Here is an 18,091-nt window from a genome sequence, read left to right on the forward strand (position 1 = left end):
GGGTATTTTAGGCTCTAAGATACATTATTCTTTTTGAATATTAATCTTTTTAAGTGCTTACAGTAATTATTATAACTTTGCATAGTAGATAGTTAATACTCCAAGTTTCTGCAATTTAGTATATTGGAACTGTCCATATTTCCATTAATTCCATCAATCAAACTTAACTCTCTTCCCACCTCTAAGAAGTAATTATAATTATTTTTATGACCATATATATGCTAATGAAATAACTATTTCATGACATTAATTAATTCTCAAAATGCTTGTGGACTCAACACTGACATTGTCTCAGAAGGACTAGTGCAAAGAAAAAAAGTCAAATTATACTTGTGGCTAACAGGAATAATGCAGGAAATATTCCTAAATGCAATCAGAGCCATCTTATTTTGGTAAATTCCTTAGCTTCAATTTTTCCTTTGTGTAATTATGGAATTAAATGCTTTCAAGGTAGTTTAAATATACACTTTGCAAAGATTTTTGTACACAGATACTTTAAAATCTTTATTTTTTTTATCTTTTCTCGTTCATTTTTTTCTCTCAAATTTGTCAGTGGGATGGCTCCCATTCCCTGTTTTCACTGTTAGAGGAAGCTATGAAAATGGCAGGACAATTTTATGTAAATAAAGACACGTTTTCTGCATTAAAACTGCAATTTGCAAAGGTATCTTAAGCTACTTTGGTGCCCAGAATAGAAACTGCCCATTGAATGTTAGAGCACACTGGAAGTCAATAAAGCAAAATGTGTTGAAAAACTAATTGGATATTCTTGAAAACAAAATGGGTGGGAGGAAAACTTCCAAATTTTTCATTCTGTTTGAAAATTCTGTTTTGTTTAATTCCTGAAAATTCCAGCCATAGGCATACGTTAGAATAGTGTTTGATATTTTAGGATCTTCACTGACCATCTGGTATTATGGGAGTCATTATGGTGTTGTCATATGAGGTGATTTACTGAGGAATGGGGCTTTTGGAGAACTGCAGAGGGATGTTAGTGGAGAAAAATTATGCTTGCAGGTCTGAGGCCAGACAGAAAAACCTGCACAGACTTCAGTGATTAGGCTGCAGGAGGTACTTTCCGTCATTTTGTAACTGACCCTCCCAAGTGGGCTGACTCTGAACCGCTCAGGGGATGGTCTGTAAAACCCCATATCCCTCGCTTCGATCGCTCTGTGTGACGGCCGCAGAGCTAGAGACTTCAGCCAGTCCTTTGCCTTAGGTCAGACTCTAACTCTTCAGATCTTTTGTTTCTCATCTAGGCCTGAGCTTCTATCTTCTACTCTGAATTCCTGCAGTCTCCCCCTGGCACATCAGTGTCTAAGACACCAGAAAAATTTCTGTCTTAAACCCAGAGAAACTTCAGAGACTACAGCAATTTGACAAATATTTACTTTCTAATGGCAAACAAGGTTGAACATTAAAGATGTGAATTATGTGCCAGTATTGGCACAAGGAGTTTTGAAGGGAAGAATCTTGCACAACTAACAATGTCATTTATTTTTCTACTCATCATTATCAGTTCTTTTGTCAGTGTGTGTTGTGTTCATTGGCCCTCTCCTGTCAAAAACAGTAGTAAGGGCAAATGCACTCAGTCCAGCTATTTCTGGAGCACTGCATTTCTTGTTCTCATGCGCAACAAACCTAAAAAATATTTCACATTTCTATCATTTGGAGGAGACATAGATACAAATACATGCAGAGCTTTGCAGATGCTTATTCCTCTGGGGGTCAGATTCTGGCTTTGCAGCGGTGGCACTTGTGGCAGACTCCTTTGGGGTCACGGCCATTGTGACTAGGCTGGATCCCAACTGTGCAAGCCTCATTCCTTCCCATGAAAATGTCTGCATAGTCAAGCATCTTTATTTCATCCTTTTTCAGCACGAATGACCCCTTCTGCAATTGCTTCAGCAAAAATAAGATCTTGCTGTTGCAGCTGCCTCAGAGGCAGTGACTGCTAGGCCAAAGGAGATATAATAGCTGCTTTATAGGATGAAATCTTTATATCTCCAGCAGACTCAGATATGTGCTTGTTTGCTTTCCTCATCTGTGTAATATGAGGTTTACATGAGCTATTTTTGGTGTCACCTCAATACAAGAAATATCAAGAGTTTGCCTTGTTTTCATCTGAGGATGACAGGCAGAAATGCTGCAGGTTGGAGCACATCTTGGTTACATAAGTCTTTTCCTTCTCTTCTGCTTAAATTAATTTCTACTTTCCCTGTCCTTCCCTCATATGTTTTAACTGAAAGCAGTTGTTGAGATTTTTCTATGCGTAGCTTTCTGGATCAACGAAAGGATATCAGCAGCTCTTTGGAAATGCTGTTCACTTGCCTGATGAGTGAAATGAGTTTCATAGTACTGGATCCTGATCTTGCCTTTTTTTTTGCCAGTAATTAGTTCTAATCTAATGAAATTCCTACAGGGATAATTATATTAGAAGAAGACCTGAAGTCTGTGCCCAAATATATACCATTACACCGTATCATAGCTCTTTCTCTGAAGTATTCAGCATATGGTACTTCAGCCAAATTCTACAAAAAGTAAAAAGAAAAAAAAAATCTTATCAGTGTTTTTATAGATTCTTATCTTACCAGGAATTTTATGGATTCTATACATCGGAACTTATGATTTTGAATTTAGCCACTTTAAGGTATTATGGCAATCATATTTTATATGTATGTGTGTGTATATATATATATATATTATGTACTCCCTAAGTTTTCTCTAATTATTTCCAAAAAGTCATTGAGAAACTCAGTTGGATAACATTTGATTTTGAAATAGATACATTAAAGAAAGAGTAGTGGATGTGGTTTTTTTATATTGTTGTTTTTTTTTTTAGGCACGGGGCTTTGGAAGGCATAGTAGTCCTTTGCATTAGACTATAGAAGAACGTCCAATGCCACTGTATGCCAACTTCACCATAGGACCAGGATGAAGATAACTTGTATGGAATTAATCAAGGCTCCATTGATAACTATTAAATATTCAAGCTTGTAAGATTTTTTTCTGGTTAATTTTCTCTGAGTGTATCAGTAATACTGAAGGTTTTGTGTTCTGTGGTTGGAGGAACGTGACTTTTAGAGTTAATGGGGTGAACACTCATTAATAATTTGGTCAAGATTCATTTTATATAGATAGTCTTTCAGTAAGGACAGGGGGAAGAACAGCGCTCACTTCATGTACTATTTGATTGATAATTGCAGAGAGCGATTTGAAGTATTCCTCAAGCTCACTTGCAAGCTCAACTGTTTGAACACAAATGTTATTGTCAGTGCCAGTAGCACAGAAGCAAGTCTCTTACTCCCTTGTAGTGCAGACAATGCTAAAGCATGCCAGTGTGTGGTTAAGTAGGCTGAAAATATAACTATTCTGTCTGTCTGCAGCTCTTTAAGTCTATACCCCAGCTGCATTCAGACTACCTGAGGGCGCTTTCAAAGAGCCTCAAGCACATCCATATCATGGGACTTCCCCACAGTGCTTGAGGTTTGCAGTCCCCTGAACAAGAACTGAAAACCACTGCTGATGTCCTGGACACCAGCTCTCCCCTAGTGCCTCTGCTCTCCTTTCCTGCTGAGGCTGTGAACACAGAACAAATGTCCTTTGAGATGGCTTCAAGTCATCAGCATCTAAGTCATGCAAAGCAACAGCTGAGGGTGACTGGAAATCTTTTATGGTACATGGAGCATCCAGGAATTTTCCTTGGTGGCACCACAAACAGAAGCAGTGTAAGCAAGGTGGTTTGTCCATGGTAATCCTAATCAAACTGTCTTCAATAGTAATGTCAGTGATTTCATTCTGATTTTGTACAGTGTCTGTTTTCTATTTTTTTCTACTACTAAAACATTCCACTTTTGTTTTTGTCTTTCAAGAACAAATAACGTTGTGAAGTTAAATTTTCAGTTTGAATCACAGTCAGGATAAACACCATTTTTTTCTGTAGTTCCCAATAATTGCTTCTCTTATTAGAACAAATTGAGAAAAAGGTTTTGCTAATTTTTAAATTGATTGATACATGAGTTTTTGATGATGGAAGTAGAGAAAAAAAATCAACATCGGCTTTTCAGGTAAACATTTTGCATGGGACTGCTTTTCTTAACACAGTTTATATTTAAGCAGGAAACAGTATGCCTGTGTTTTGATCCAGAGCTGTGTCAAAGCTGCTCAGCACTGTGAGCCCCCATTGTAGACACACAGGTCAGACAAGTCCTATGTAATTATAGAAAGGTGGAAATGCTGGTGGAAAAGAAGTGTTCTGAGAAGCAGGCTTTGCTGTACCTGCACTGCCAGAGATACAAATGAAGTGCAGCCATGACTGTTGCACCTCCTAAACTCAATGTTTTGTCTTTCTTCACTTCCTACTGCCCCTCTCCAGGGCAGTGACAGGGCGGCTATGGCAATGCAGACTGGACGTTGGGGCCTTGGCAAATTTAAGACCAATGGCCTCAAAAAACAAACTTTTTTTTTGTATATTGATCTAAAATATAATATATTCAAAAATCATTTCTTTCTTGAAAAACATCTCATCTTAAAAATGTAAATGAATGTTTTAATGGAAGGAAATAAGTTACTTCTAATGTACCATATGAAATCCTGCTTCCTGAAAATGAAACTGCATATTGATGTGATTGAGACTTTGAAAAAAAAACAAACAAAACAGTGATATACAGACAGATGATATTTAATGGATTTGAATAGAAGGTAAGTTTACATCTTGTAGAATTATGTAAATTTCTGTCTAAATTCTATACTACTGTGTAGTATACAAAGTAGCATATGAAAATCTACTAGAAAACGCAAAGATTAAGCATGTACAATAAATAATATTAACGTGATAGAGTAACTGATGCTGAAACTGCAGGGATATGTGCACAGTATTATAATTAAATTTCTGAAATTTGCAATGCAGGTGGTAAATGCTGTCATTGGACTCAGCATGCTACAGAAAGCTGCTAAAATTCATAGACACAACTGTTTATAATTAGAAAACTCTGCCCATCTAAATCTAATCATGTGTTCAAAACTTTGGGCACTAACTGTAGATCAAACTGTTAAATAGTAAAACTGAAGTGTTGCTCTACAAGGTGTCTCAGAGCTTGATTTCCTTTAAGCCAGCCCTCACTGTACTGTGCTATACTAGAAATGTGAGTTTAAATTTCAGTTCAGAATTCAATGTTCTAGTGGAAACACTATTAGGTATACATGTCTGTGTGTCAGTTCCCCCTTTTCCAACCGCCTCATCCCATGATTTTACAACTGCAATCCGATGCAAGAGATTAAGTCGAATTAATAATTGTTTCCAGAGCTGAATTTTAGGGTAGAATGAGGTTACTCTTGATTTTGTTCCTATGACCTGATCCTGCAGTCCCAATGCAAGAAGAAACATTTATGTTTGAACTTGTGCCAAACCTCACTACTAAAATGCTTTTCTTTCTGCTTGCCTCCTCTTTTCCTCTGTAACATTAGGGAAAAAGATAAAATATTTTTACCTTGCCAACATGTGGTTTTCCTCTTTTTCATAACGCAAAACAAACAAACAAAAAAAATGTTGCTTAAATTCCTTCAAATGGGAAGGATTATTTTTATTTAGAAGGCTTTTAAAAAATATATTTTCTTGACTACGTATAAATCTTTATCATTACAAAACTCCAATACAATCAAATAAGAACATTTGAAACAGTTCAAGGGAAAAAAAATGGCTCTCCAGCAACCTCAGTAGCTTTAACGATCTGGTAAAAGACCAAACAAACAGATATAATTATCATAAAAAAGCTATTACATAGCTCATCCCATCTGATTTGTTTATGGGATAAAAATTGAAGTACTTAAAATCATCAGAGGTTTTCTCTGCCTTCAGATGCTACCCTTTCCCACTGAGCTCATTGCAGCCATTAAGGCTCTTGCCCTGAGAAGGTCTCGGGTAATGAAATCCATACTTCTCTCTTACTGGAGCAAATTGGCTTAGTTCACTGATTTACTGTCTGTGCTGTACTGTCCGATGACACCAGTATTTGAGTATGCATCTGCGTTTCAGGTATATGTCTGACTCTCGCTGTTCCTCACTGTAATATCCAAGTCCCTTAAAGCCTGTGGTGATAAAGTATTCTGGACTTTGTATGGGAATAATGTAGTTTCTGGTCCTTTCCCCCTTTTCAATGTAAACAATAGACCTAGGTGAAGAAAAAAAAAAAAAGGGCAGCTTGTGAGTTTCTAGAGTTTTGTAACATATTTTCTGTTTTCTTTTAGGTCCATCATTAAATCTGAACCAGATTAGATCTGAATTTGTTCTTCAGCTGGGCACAGCAACCCAGAGAGACGTCATGGTTACCGAGGGTCACTGATGCTTGAAGATCTCTTCAAACAAGAACAAAGGTATTCATCTGTAGGTCTCCAATCACCTCTGGATCCAACCCTAGAGAGCAGGGAGCAGGGCTAGGTATGGGCACCCTACTGCAAGGGGTCTTGGCTGGCCCACCAGCAAGTGGCAGCAGGGGACACTGCTCTTCAAAGTAAGGTTTTGTTTTGATAGCCTGTGCTGCCATGTGTATCACTATTAAGGCTCTTCCCTTAACTGCGGCCTGTAAGCATTTTTGTACTACTGAAAAGTAGCTCTTAAAATATATACTTGAGTACTAATTGGTGTTTCCACTCAATTTCCCTTTCTCCAGTATGTACATTTTAAGTATGTAACAAAATGTGCTTGTGGGGTAGACTTGACTTACGATGACTAGACATTTATTTCTGTTTTAATTATTTTGGTAACTTTTGAGGTGATTTTTTTTAAATTTTATTTTTGTTTTTATAAGCATTTGGCAAGACTTTAAGGCAAATAACTTTGTACTCGGTCTTTATTCATGCTGCATGTATGCTGCCTCAGACAGGTGCTTTCGTACGGTCTTAAGAACAGGTTTCTTTCTGCTGGAGTGATTGATCTGGCCAATAAATAAATTTCAACATAAAATTCACTAGGAGCAATTGATATGTCATGGAGCAGTGAACTAAAGGTTGAGATTTTTTCCTTGCTTGTATTTCTCCCACTAATCCCAGTTTTAACCGTCCTTTTCCCCCCCTTCCAAAGACTGCACTTCATTTCAATCTGTGTGTGTGCTCAGGCTGGGTTTGAGTGACCCTAACAAAGCAAAGAGGGAAGAAAAGCCAGGCAGTGGCAGCCCCTGTAATCCTGAAGGGCCCGGTGGTTTTTACTGCCCCAGGTGGAATTCTGGCATAAATAAAAATCCTGTATTTTGTGCACCCTGTATTTTGTGCAGCCTTTTTGCAGAATTTATTGTGAAGCAAACCCTAGGAGGGTGCACTAATGAAGTAGCATTTGCTGCTACTAAATTTAGTAAAAAATCAACAATCTCTGCATTGCATCAGTGAATTAAAGACAGAATACTCAAGAAAAATAGGAACTGCTCCTGTAAGTGAGAGCGTATGGCATGTATATTGGTTTAATATATGTAAAACGTTATAAGTAAATATAATGCGGAATTGTCAGTTTGAGAGACAAATAAATGGTCTCAGTTACCTGAGATCCTACATACCTGCCCAAGGAGACTGACACACACTTGCTCAAAGACACTGTAGAAGACCATAGTGGTGAGGAACCCATAGCTCCCTTCCATAAACAGTTTTAAGGGAAAAAGAATCTTGGAGAGTTGATGAATGGAAACCCTAATATTGGCCATGACAACTAATGGTTGTAAACCTCAGAATTTATTGTTTCATATATGAAAAGGGAAACTGTTTTTGATAATGTGATTTAAAAAAAACACATCTCCTTGGTGAGATTGAATCCCTTTTTCTCTGTGATATTTCTGTTACAAATTACTTTGAAATTTGACTGCCATAGACAATTGCAATTTGATAGTCTGAGGCCCTGGACATCTACCTGTTTCTCCCATGCTGTAAAACCAAGGATGGAGCTTTTGCATTACTCAGGTGACATGCATGGCCAGATCTCCACCTTTGAGTACCCAAATATGTGCTATAGACAAGCTGAGTTTTGAAGGCCCGTTTTCTTTTTCTCTGTCCCCATTCCTTTGCGTCTCTGCTCTCCTGAAAAGCAGTGTCCTTTTCTCCTTTTAGTAAGTTTAAGCAGAAATGAGTAAAGAAAGAAAGCGAAGCAGAATGAGGAAAGTGTATGGGGGGCAGCTCTGCAGAGGGATGAGAGTGCTGGTTTATTATTAGCAAAACAGCTGCAGAGACCCTACAGTAGAGGACAATAAATGAGATTATGAACAGACTTTGCATAAAAAAAAATCAGTGGAAACTTGAGAACAGTGAATCAAAAGGTTATTTTACATCCCACAAGGTTGTTGCCAACTCCTTGGCACCCACAGGTGGGTTTTCCCTTTTTGCAGTCATGTTGAAAGGCCAGTGGGACGCAGGTTTCCATTTGCACCATGCACTGTACAAACATAATTTCTTCACTGAAGAATGTAAAGTAAAAATAGACAAGATAATATCTGACGTTTTCCAGATCACAAGTGGCAGAAGATATTACTGCTATGGTTTGAGGCATCACAGTTTGTCAGCTGCTTTGGGTGAAGTGAGCAGGGTTTTAGCTATACAGAAGAAAAAAGGTAAGAAAGGGCACTAAGAGTGTGGCAGGGTGAGAGAAGAGGGAGAAAAGGTGTTAGATAAGGTGAGGATGGACTTTCTTGCTTCTGGTAGATTGGTTTTTAGAATAAGAGAGGAAATAGGGAGCTGAGAGAGAGATCCATGTAATCTGTTCATAGCAATGTGAAACTGGGTTGGCGGCAGTGTTCATAGCTGACTGGAAGAGGGGGAGATGTATTTTACGGAAACTGAATGAAAACAGATGAGAAAAACAGTAACACTGGGAAATTAACATTTTAGTGTGTTTGATATTTGTGAATCTACCCACATTAACACATTTTATCATATCCTAGTCTCACATGCAAGTTTCACTGCCTTGAGGAGCACAATTTCAGATTTTGCTTTGTTTATTTGTTGTGAAATGCTTCAGTTGGAAGACAAAATGCTACTTTGAGTCCAGACTTTGTGGCGGTTGTTGTGTTGACGCTCAGGACTGGGCGCTAAACAGAACTGAGAGGATGAAGTGCTGCAGATTGAACTGGAAAAGCGTGTACTATGGCAGGTTTGCAGCCTCTAAAGTGATTATAAAGGTTATGGTTGTTTGATTAAGTACAGGAATGGCAATTGAGATATTAATTTTATTTTTTTCTGCTGTGATTCACTCAATAACACCTCACACAGTATTATTATTTGTTGGATACACATTTGCATACTCTAAATACACGGAGCAGACGCTATTGAACAGATAGAACAATGAAAAAGGTTGAATGAAGAAACAAGCATTAAAAGTTAGGAACTAAATCAGGCCACTTACAGAATCATAGAGCTACAGATGATCACTCAGCTTTAGTAAGTACTAGCTAGTACTTACATGAAATGCTATTACATTTCTGCTTATGGGGCTTGAGTCAGGCTTTGTCCTAGGAGGAGCTTCACAGCATAGCTGTAGAGTACAAGACCACTGCAGATCTCTTCTACATGCAGTCATGTCAGAAGGATTAAAAAAAAAAAAATCCTGTTTTTCTCTCCTTCATATTTAAAAGAGGAAACCAAAAGATTTCATTTTGATTAAAATGTTCTATCTTGTGATCTGAAATGCTTTGCTCTGTTAGTCTTAAAGATTTTTAATGGAGCAAAATAATTTCTTTGAGCCTGTGTAGTGAGCTGGGATTTAGTGGTGTGCTTGGTTTATATTAAGAGATGAAGATTTCATGTTAGCTTTATTTATGGGCATTTTTATTTTCTGGGAGGTTTTTTTTTTTTTTTTTCCCTGACTTGTCAGATATACCTAAAGTGCCAGGTCAGTAACCTTCTAATTGTTTCAGAGAACCAAAGGATTAAGATATAACAATAATAATCCTTTAAAGATCTGTGAAGAAATGGGAAAAAAATAAATAATTGACTTGAGATATTTGGACAGGTGGAAAAATTAAATTAAACAAAATCAAGATTTACCCCAACACCTGAACTGTGCTTCTGGACTTTGGGCAAAAATCCTAGAAGTTAAGGCCAGTGTAAGCCACCCTTAGGTGAGATACGCTTGTGTGCTTAGCTGAGCATCTAACCAATGATATTCCTTATCAGTGAAAATATGATTTTATTGGAATTAAAAGGAGTTTTGCAGTCATTTTCCTTGGGGGGTCAGTGTTCCATCTTTTCACTTCAGAAATATTCATTAGTTTTCATAATGTCTGGCAGCAGCTTTCCTTTCTTCAGGATGTGGAGAACAGAGGGTTAGTGATCACAGAAGATAAATACAGACAGTAATGATTAGTAAAAATGATTGATAAATGGGCTTGGGAATGGGAACCAATTTGAGACACTAAAAGGCAGAAACAAGTGTTTAAATTTAGAATTCTGTCCTCAAAAAGTCCCTGCCTGTCAAATATGCGGAAATAAATTATGAAAATCTTGGCATTTGATATTTCACAACGACAGCTATGACATTCATGAGATGTATGCTGCTAAGTCATTGCCCACAGCAGGTTTATACAGTGTGTACAGCTACTCTGGGACACGGGCAATGCACTTGAATATATTTTGGGGATGACAGAGTACACTGATGGTCCAGTCTGTTTCCTAGGACAGGCTGAAATCTTGCAGTTTACATCATGTAGCACAGAGGTCCACTTTCTATACTGCACACAGTCTGAGTGCCAGTTTTGTCACCCACGTAGATCTGGATGAAATAGTATTAGGTAGTTGAATATTTATCTCAGAAGTTCAACAGTTTAAAGTCAAAAGTTTAAAAAGTACACACTTAAAAACTGGGTCATGACATCAGTGACAGAACTCCTACTGATTTCAGTGGAACTGGATTTCTTCCACAGGCTCCTCAGCAGTTCCTTCCATGCTTAAGTTTTCAGAAAATGCAAAAAAATATTGCATTTTCTCCTTTATATTTTTACTTTTCATAATTACTAGTGAAACAACAAGAGGAAAAGCTGCCTACTGATGAGCTGATGCCCCAGCTCATCAGGCTAACCATTTTCTTTGCTTATTTCCTGTACTTCTCTGTCTGCACCTGCCTTCTATTTTTGGTGTAGAACGAAATCTTTTTCTTCTGTTTGAACAGCACCTAGCACAATTGATTCCTTTACCTAGAGAAGAGTGCCTAGTTGCTGTGATAGTGGAAAAAATGAAGCTTAATCCCATTTGCAGACAGAAGTAAGGAATAATACAAAAATATTCCTTAAACAGATTAATATATATATATGTGTATATTTGCATGTGATCTTTCATTACGGCCTTTGAATTTAGAAATTGTTAATGAGCTAAAATAGTATAATCTTTTATTAGAGGGAATTTTTCTCTTGTTATTTTATAGAAGAAAATAACTTACATTCAAGTGTCCTAATATAATATTACATGGAACTTGTATTTATTTTTTGAGTTACAATATTTAAACATCAAGCATCCCCTAAAGAAATGAATTATTCATTATAATTATAAAATGTAATTAAAAAAAAAAAAATCATGTATTGGTGACCAAGCAGCATATTCAGTGAGAATGTTTCTTCTTTTCTACAATAGCTGTGTACTTTGAGATAATGTTCTAATTAACCTAATTGCAGCCACAGTATTGAACTGTAGGTTGAGATCCAAAGTGTCATGGCAACTAGCAGAAAAGCTCTGCAAGTCTCTGCTTTCTCAGTATAGTCTCAAAAATAGCTCTTTATTATAGGAAATAAGGAGGTAAATCCTCTTAACAAGATAAAGCTTAAACCAAGAAAGAATTTTCCCCTTTGCACTTGATGGTAAAGCATAAATTAAGCATTTCTGCTTCAATTTAATTAGCATAAGCCATCATAATAATGTACCCCATAAGTGTTTGCTTTTCCCATCTAGAGCAAACCTCCAGTGCTCAGGAGATTTACTGTAAATCATTGAATATTAATTTCTTGGATTTTATTGAAGAACGTTTTACACAGTCAGCTTAGGAGAGAGAACAATCATTTTCTTTCCCTTGCAGGAAAGATCTTATTTAATACTGTGATAATAACTATAAGGAACTCCATGAAATGCTGCTCCAGTTTTACAATCTTGCTAGACTCTAGAGACAGCAGGAAGTGGAAATTTTGACTAATAGGAAGTGTATATTTTAAATATGTCTGACTCGAATGCCTGATAGCATTATGTCTCTGTGCACTTGCAACTCATGTAATCTTTCATTTCATTAACAATTGTAATGCTAATTAGAAAATTGATTCTCAGTTTAATTCACAGAAGTATATGATTCCATACAGAATGAATAATGATTACAAAATTGCCATAAAGTCAGAAGAGTACTTTACATGAATAAAGATCACAAGATGATTTATATAAATATATAACAGAATGGATTGGAGTCTTCTTACTTATTGGTGCTTGGTAATATCATCAAACAAAACAATGATGTTTACTCTGTGTTGTTTTCCATAAATTAGTAATCTTGTCTAATACGCAGAGCTTTTCCTCCACATTTGCTTTTTTGTTTTATTTTGTTTTTCATGAGAGAACTAAAGTTCATGTGTATTGGGTTTTATTTCAATGAGCTACTTATGTCTCTGTTTTTGGGAGCGCTCAAAATACTGTTCCATCAAATTATAATTTCATGAGATTTTTATATTATCTGTCATTAACTAGCTGATTTTGGAAACAAATTTTTATGACTTTTGTTTGTTTTTCATATGTTTGCCTGGGAAATAGGGCAGCTGGGAGTAGCCTGCTGCCAGCGCAACTCGTGCTGGCCATGAGCAGTTCCCTTCTGCTCCCCACAGCAGCCCAGACAGGACACAGGTCTTGACCTCAACTAATTGCTGGAATTATCTGCTTGTGAACAACCCTTTTCTATATCTGATGTTCTTCTTTTCACACAGGGAAATCTTCCTAAAATATTCCCTTAAAAACTGACCCATGTACTTACATTGAGTAGCTGGAAAGTGTAGACATGAAAAAGAAATAAAGAAATGTCAAAATCTAGTGACTATTCTCCCCTTCCCTAAAATCCAGTCCAAATAACAATTTATTAAAAAATAAAAATAAAAGGAAAGAAAAAGAAAGAAAAAAAAAGTGATGTATAGTTAACACTAACTTGCTAGTTATTACCATAATAAACCATAAGTGATTGTCCCTTGAACCCTGGGAATATCAACAGGCCCATAACAAGAAGGGGGTAACATCTGTTACTATATTACTGTGGTAGGTTTTGGTAAAGTAAGGGCCAAATATTTATTCTGGGGTTTCAGTAGTTGTTCACAAAATACGTATGTGCAAGGCTTCTGCTAATGGCACCTCATACCCAACCATTTGATATGCAGAGAGTGGTACTTGCATAAATGAATCAGAGACTTGAATTTCCAACTCTGCCATCTGTATAAAAATGTAGCTTGTCTGCACAATTTTGTAGTCATAAACATTTATATTTGCAAATTAAAGCTGGTCAGGAGGTAAACTCAACTAAAACACTAAAACAAATGCAGAAGTAGTGACCTATGCAACACGCTACCTGGTTGACTGCACTTAATTTCTATTGTGAGACTTTCGGCAGTTAAAGCAAATCCCAAATTGAAAATTCACTCCAGCTTTCTGATTGTTGGAAACCTGGAACTGGCATCCAAGCTTTTATGATGGCTGATATAAATCTCAATGAATCGCCCATGAATGAAATGAATTGCAGTCTCCAAAGTTCTCTTATTTGGCTTTAAATTAAACCAGTACATATTTCTAAACTTTTTTTCGTTTATACCTAAGTCTGAATGTTTTCTCTAAACAGTTCAAAGGACTCTAAGAACGTGTAGTTTTATACTTCCAAAACCCCTTTCTGTAGGCCTACAGAGATTAAGGACACAACTTAAAAGTAATCAAATACTTTTTTTTTTTTTTTCCTATGAGTATTTAGACAGGTGACTTGTCACAAGTCACATCTGAATCTGACAAATTCTGAGTTTATTTTGCCTTGGTCAAGGACCATCATTTTTTTCCCTTCTGTACTCCTGCAGAGGATTTTTTTTTTTTTTTCATGCTCTGCCTGCCAGTGTCTGCTGGAGCTGCTGTGAGCATGAGCAGAAACAGAAGTCTCAGATTCCAGAGCAACAGGAGAAATGATCACATCACAGGACTTCAAATTCTCCATTTCTCTGCAAGCTTTAGAAGCAAATGTGAATTCAGGGATAGGGATTTGAAGAAACAGAATTTTAGATCTAGCTAAAGGCTGTAGAGTTTAGAAACTAAGTTGTACTGCATAGCTGATTTTGTCTTTTGTCAAATATGATGTTCTTAACCTATATTCATCTTGTTCTAGTTTACAGTTGGAGGTTTTCCTTCTTTTTTGCTCTAACACAGATGTAAGTAATAACAAATGATACAATATAACTGGGTGAAACTTGATTTATTTTTATTTTTTTTTCAAGCAGCCAATTAAAATTTCATTTTAAACAAAATTAATCCCCTCCTCCTTTGTCAATGAGGACTGATGGCTTTTCAGTTTCTGTGGTGCTCCTACATGTGTTGAGTATTGCATTATTGCAATGCTGCTGGGAGCTCTTTTCTTTCTAACAAATGTCAGGAACAGTTTTGCTAATTCTTCTCCTACATGTCATCCTTCCTCATTTATTTTCCCAATGACAGTGCCATGTTCTCCAGAGATACTTCCCCCAAGCTATCGCTTTATTTATTTCTTCCTCTGTCTTGCCTTGAGGAACACGATAAGCATGAGGACAGTGCAGAGGGTTTCTCATATTTATTTTATTTATTTATTCTCCTTGGAACAGTTGTGTAGATCTGGTCAAAGCTGGTAAAAATTTCTCTTTCATTTTTCATTTGTGTAAAGGTATTTTTTCTTAAATATGTATGTAACACTAAAATAGTTGAATGAAAATATTTTTTCACCATAGGGTTCTATAAGACTTTCTGGTCTGACCTCCAAACAGCACAGCCAAAAGATTTCAGGGGTAGCTCATCGTGCTGCTGAGCTACAACTTATCTTTCATGAAAGTGTTTAACATTGACTTAGAGAATTCAAGAAATGAAAAATCTTTAACATTCCTAAACAAATTAACAACTAACAAATTCTGCTGTTGAGACTGCATACCATTAAATTATGAAAATAACTGTTTTCAGCTTCCTGTTTTTAATTTTTATTTTTTTTAGAAATATTGGATTTGTTAGATTTTTCCACAAAGTCTGTGATTAGGTGAACACACATTCTCTGCCTAGATTTCTTCCCTTAATAATTTCCACTGTTACAAGAGTTTCAGCTACTGACGTTTGTAATCTTTTTTTATTCCTCTGTTCTTGCTCAGGAAGGAACTCATTTGTTCCCTGGCCTGTGGCTCCCTTGCCCACTTACCTTTCTTTAAACAAACATTTGCTCTTCATTTTTTCTTTCTTTGGTGTCTGAGGTAGTTATTATAAGAGTAATACATACTCTAAATGGAAGAAAATAAAAATTAATGAACGTTCAGTTTTCTTCAAAGGTCATGAAGGATCCTATGAAAGCTGATGGGAGATAGATAGGTGTGTAATTTAGCTATCTTTGAAAATCCTGGCCACAGGCAATATTATTATCTATGAAGATGTACTTGGATGAGTCAGACACTTTCCACTACAAAGCAAGATTTCATTTGCTAACCCAAAGACCATATGAGGGGAAAAAAGAAAAGTACATAGTAAAAGGAGAAAAAAAAAAAAAAAGAAAGGATCTCAAATCTTATCTTGGTGTATATGAGCCCAGAGATAACAAAATCTCTGAAGATATAATGACTTGTACAAGATGAAAAATAACTCAGGCTAACAAAACTTCAAAAAAAAAAAAAAAAGGACTTCACATTATTGAAATAGATTGATGCTGCTTTTAAAGAAAATATAAAATTATCTAATACATGGAAAGAATGTGAATACAATTAGGAAGAGAAGGTGGTTAGAAAAATAGAAAGAGAATGGCAAAAGGAAAATATAAGAAAGGATGAGAATAAATATCTAGATGTATTCCACACATGCAAAGATTTAACTTTTCTTCTTTCTTTAATATTAAAAAAATCTGTCAAATCTCCAGAAATGTAATTAAATAATTCTTCACAAAAAATGTTACCCTCCGAGAAGACATTTTTTTGCACATGCATTTAAGTCAGTTTGTAGTAAGTAATTAAGTACTATTGTTGGAAAATGTATTTTCCCATCAAGTTTTTTCATATTTTGCATGCAAAATTCTTTGTTTTTTATTTTTATTTTTTCATAAGGTCTTTGTGGCTGTGTTACTATCACAAAGATAATACCAGAAAATAGAAGAGTATTTCTTTAAATCCTCTGTATGCTAAATCCTTACCAGATATTGCTTTTGTATTCTAACCAATAACTCATTTGAACCTGTGATGAGAACTACAACAGTATTGTTAACTGCCTCAGACTGCCTGTATGGAGTTTTTGTTTGGCTTCATCAGGTGGATGAGAGAGCTGATCCATCTGATATCAGCTTCTTTGCACCTCCTTATTTATTTTGCTGCCTCAAGAAATCTCATGACAGTAGGACGCCTTATCTACCCATTTACTGATGTTTAACATCTACCTGAAAAAAAACCCTTGAGACTGGAATGGTTTATGAGTAGTTCAGCAGAGCAGTCAAGGACATCATTACAAGAGTGATTGAAATGTGCCTTTATCTGTATAGGAATTTCCCCCAAACAGCATCTTGTGGGGAAATATCAGGAAACTGCTGCAATTTTCCAGCAATGTGTAAATTGCCCTGTCCCTCAGATTCATGAGAAAGGTTTGTATTGTGTGGACTTGTCAACCTGCAAATTTTGAAAGTGTAAATCTAATATTACATTTACAAAATAAAGTCAACGCTATCTTTACATTTTGGGGTGAGGAGAGAGATTTTACTGCCTTTTAAACAACTGGGGAAGGCAAGGAAGCAGCAGCAATCATAGGAATATGAAGTGCTGAAATATACAATTAGAAGAGGTGTCTAAAAACTTAATTGAACAATGACATGCTGTCACCAGAAGCTTAAATGCAATCTTGTAATGACATTTGCTATAAACCATGTCAAAATGAAAAATAGGTGTAAGCTGACGTTTGGACTGTCTGAGATTTCTGGGCTGCTGATGGATATTCCTACAGAAGCAAAACAACTGACAGGAACATAAACTTCAGCAGTGATTACCCTGTAATTAAATGGAAGCAATAAAGAATAGAGGTAACAAAACAGGAACAGGATCATGTTGACAAATGTTCACTCAGTAATTCTCCTGAAAGATTTGAAGATTTAGGTACAACAATAATAGCTGGTTGTCTCTGGTGCCAGATTTCTATACCTCCCATAAAACAAAATGGTCAATTCCTATTTGACCCAGTTTTACCCCATTACCGTGTCACATCACATGCAGGTTTATCACTCCTTGGTAATTATGAAGGATCTTGACAGTGCTTTTCCTGCTGTAGCGAATACCATCTCACAGTCCCCACTGCATATTCACCTCCAGGAGTACTTTTCTGGATTTCCTCTGATTTTCATGGGGAATAGACATGGACTTTTCCCTTGGCTGTCAGACTCCAGCCTAATTTTTAGTTTAATAGACTTTACGTATTTGAGCAGAGCACTCTCTCATTTGTCTTAGTGCTGTCAACCAAGTGCTAGGCTCAGAAGCTCAGGACAAAAAGTATTTCTTCTTTCCCACAACCTTTATCTGCATGAAATTTATTTCAAACAAAACTGAATAGAGATACAAAAAAATTTAATGATGAAATCCAAAATACAATCCAGCTGCTTCAAGTGCTTCATCAAAGTTCGAACATGTCCTATTAGATATTGAATATTTCCTACTGTTTATTAATGGATAATAGTAAATGGAATTTGTTAAATAATTTCAAGTAATGTTCTTAGTAGAGAAATTAGCATTTCTTTCATCAAATACATTTTCTATTATTTACTAACCCGTAGAGTTAATTTTAATAAGCTGCAAGCAAGTAATACTAACATCAAATAATTTCCCCTAAATTCTGTATTGAGTGCAGCAGACCCTTACTAATCCACATTTTGCTAATCCTC

This window comes from Anser cygnoides, chromosome 9 (assembly GCF_040182565.1).
Source record: "Anser cygnoides isolate HZ-2024a breed goose chromosome 9, Taihu_goose_T2T_genome, whole genome shotgun sequence".
Taxonomy (NCBI): Eukaryota; Metazoa; Chordata; class Aves; order Anseriformes; family Anatidae; genus Anser; species Anser cygnoides.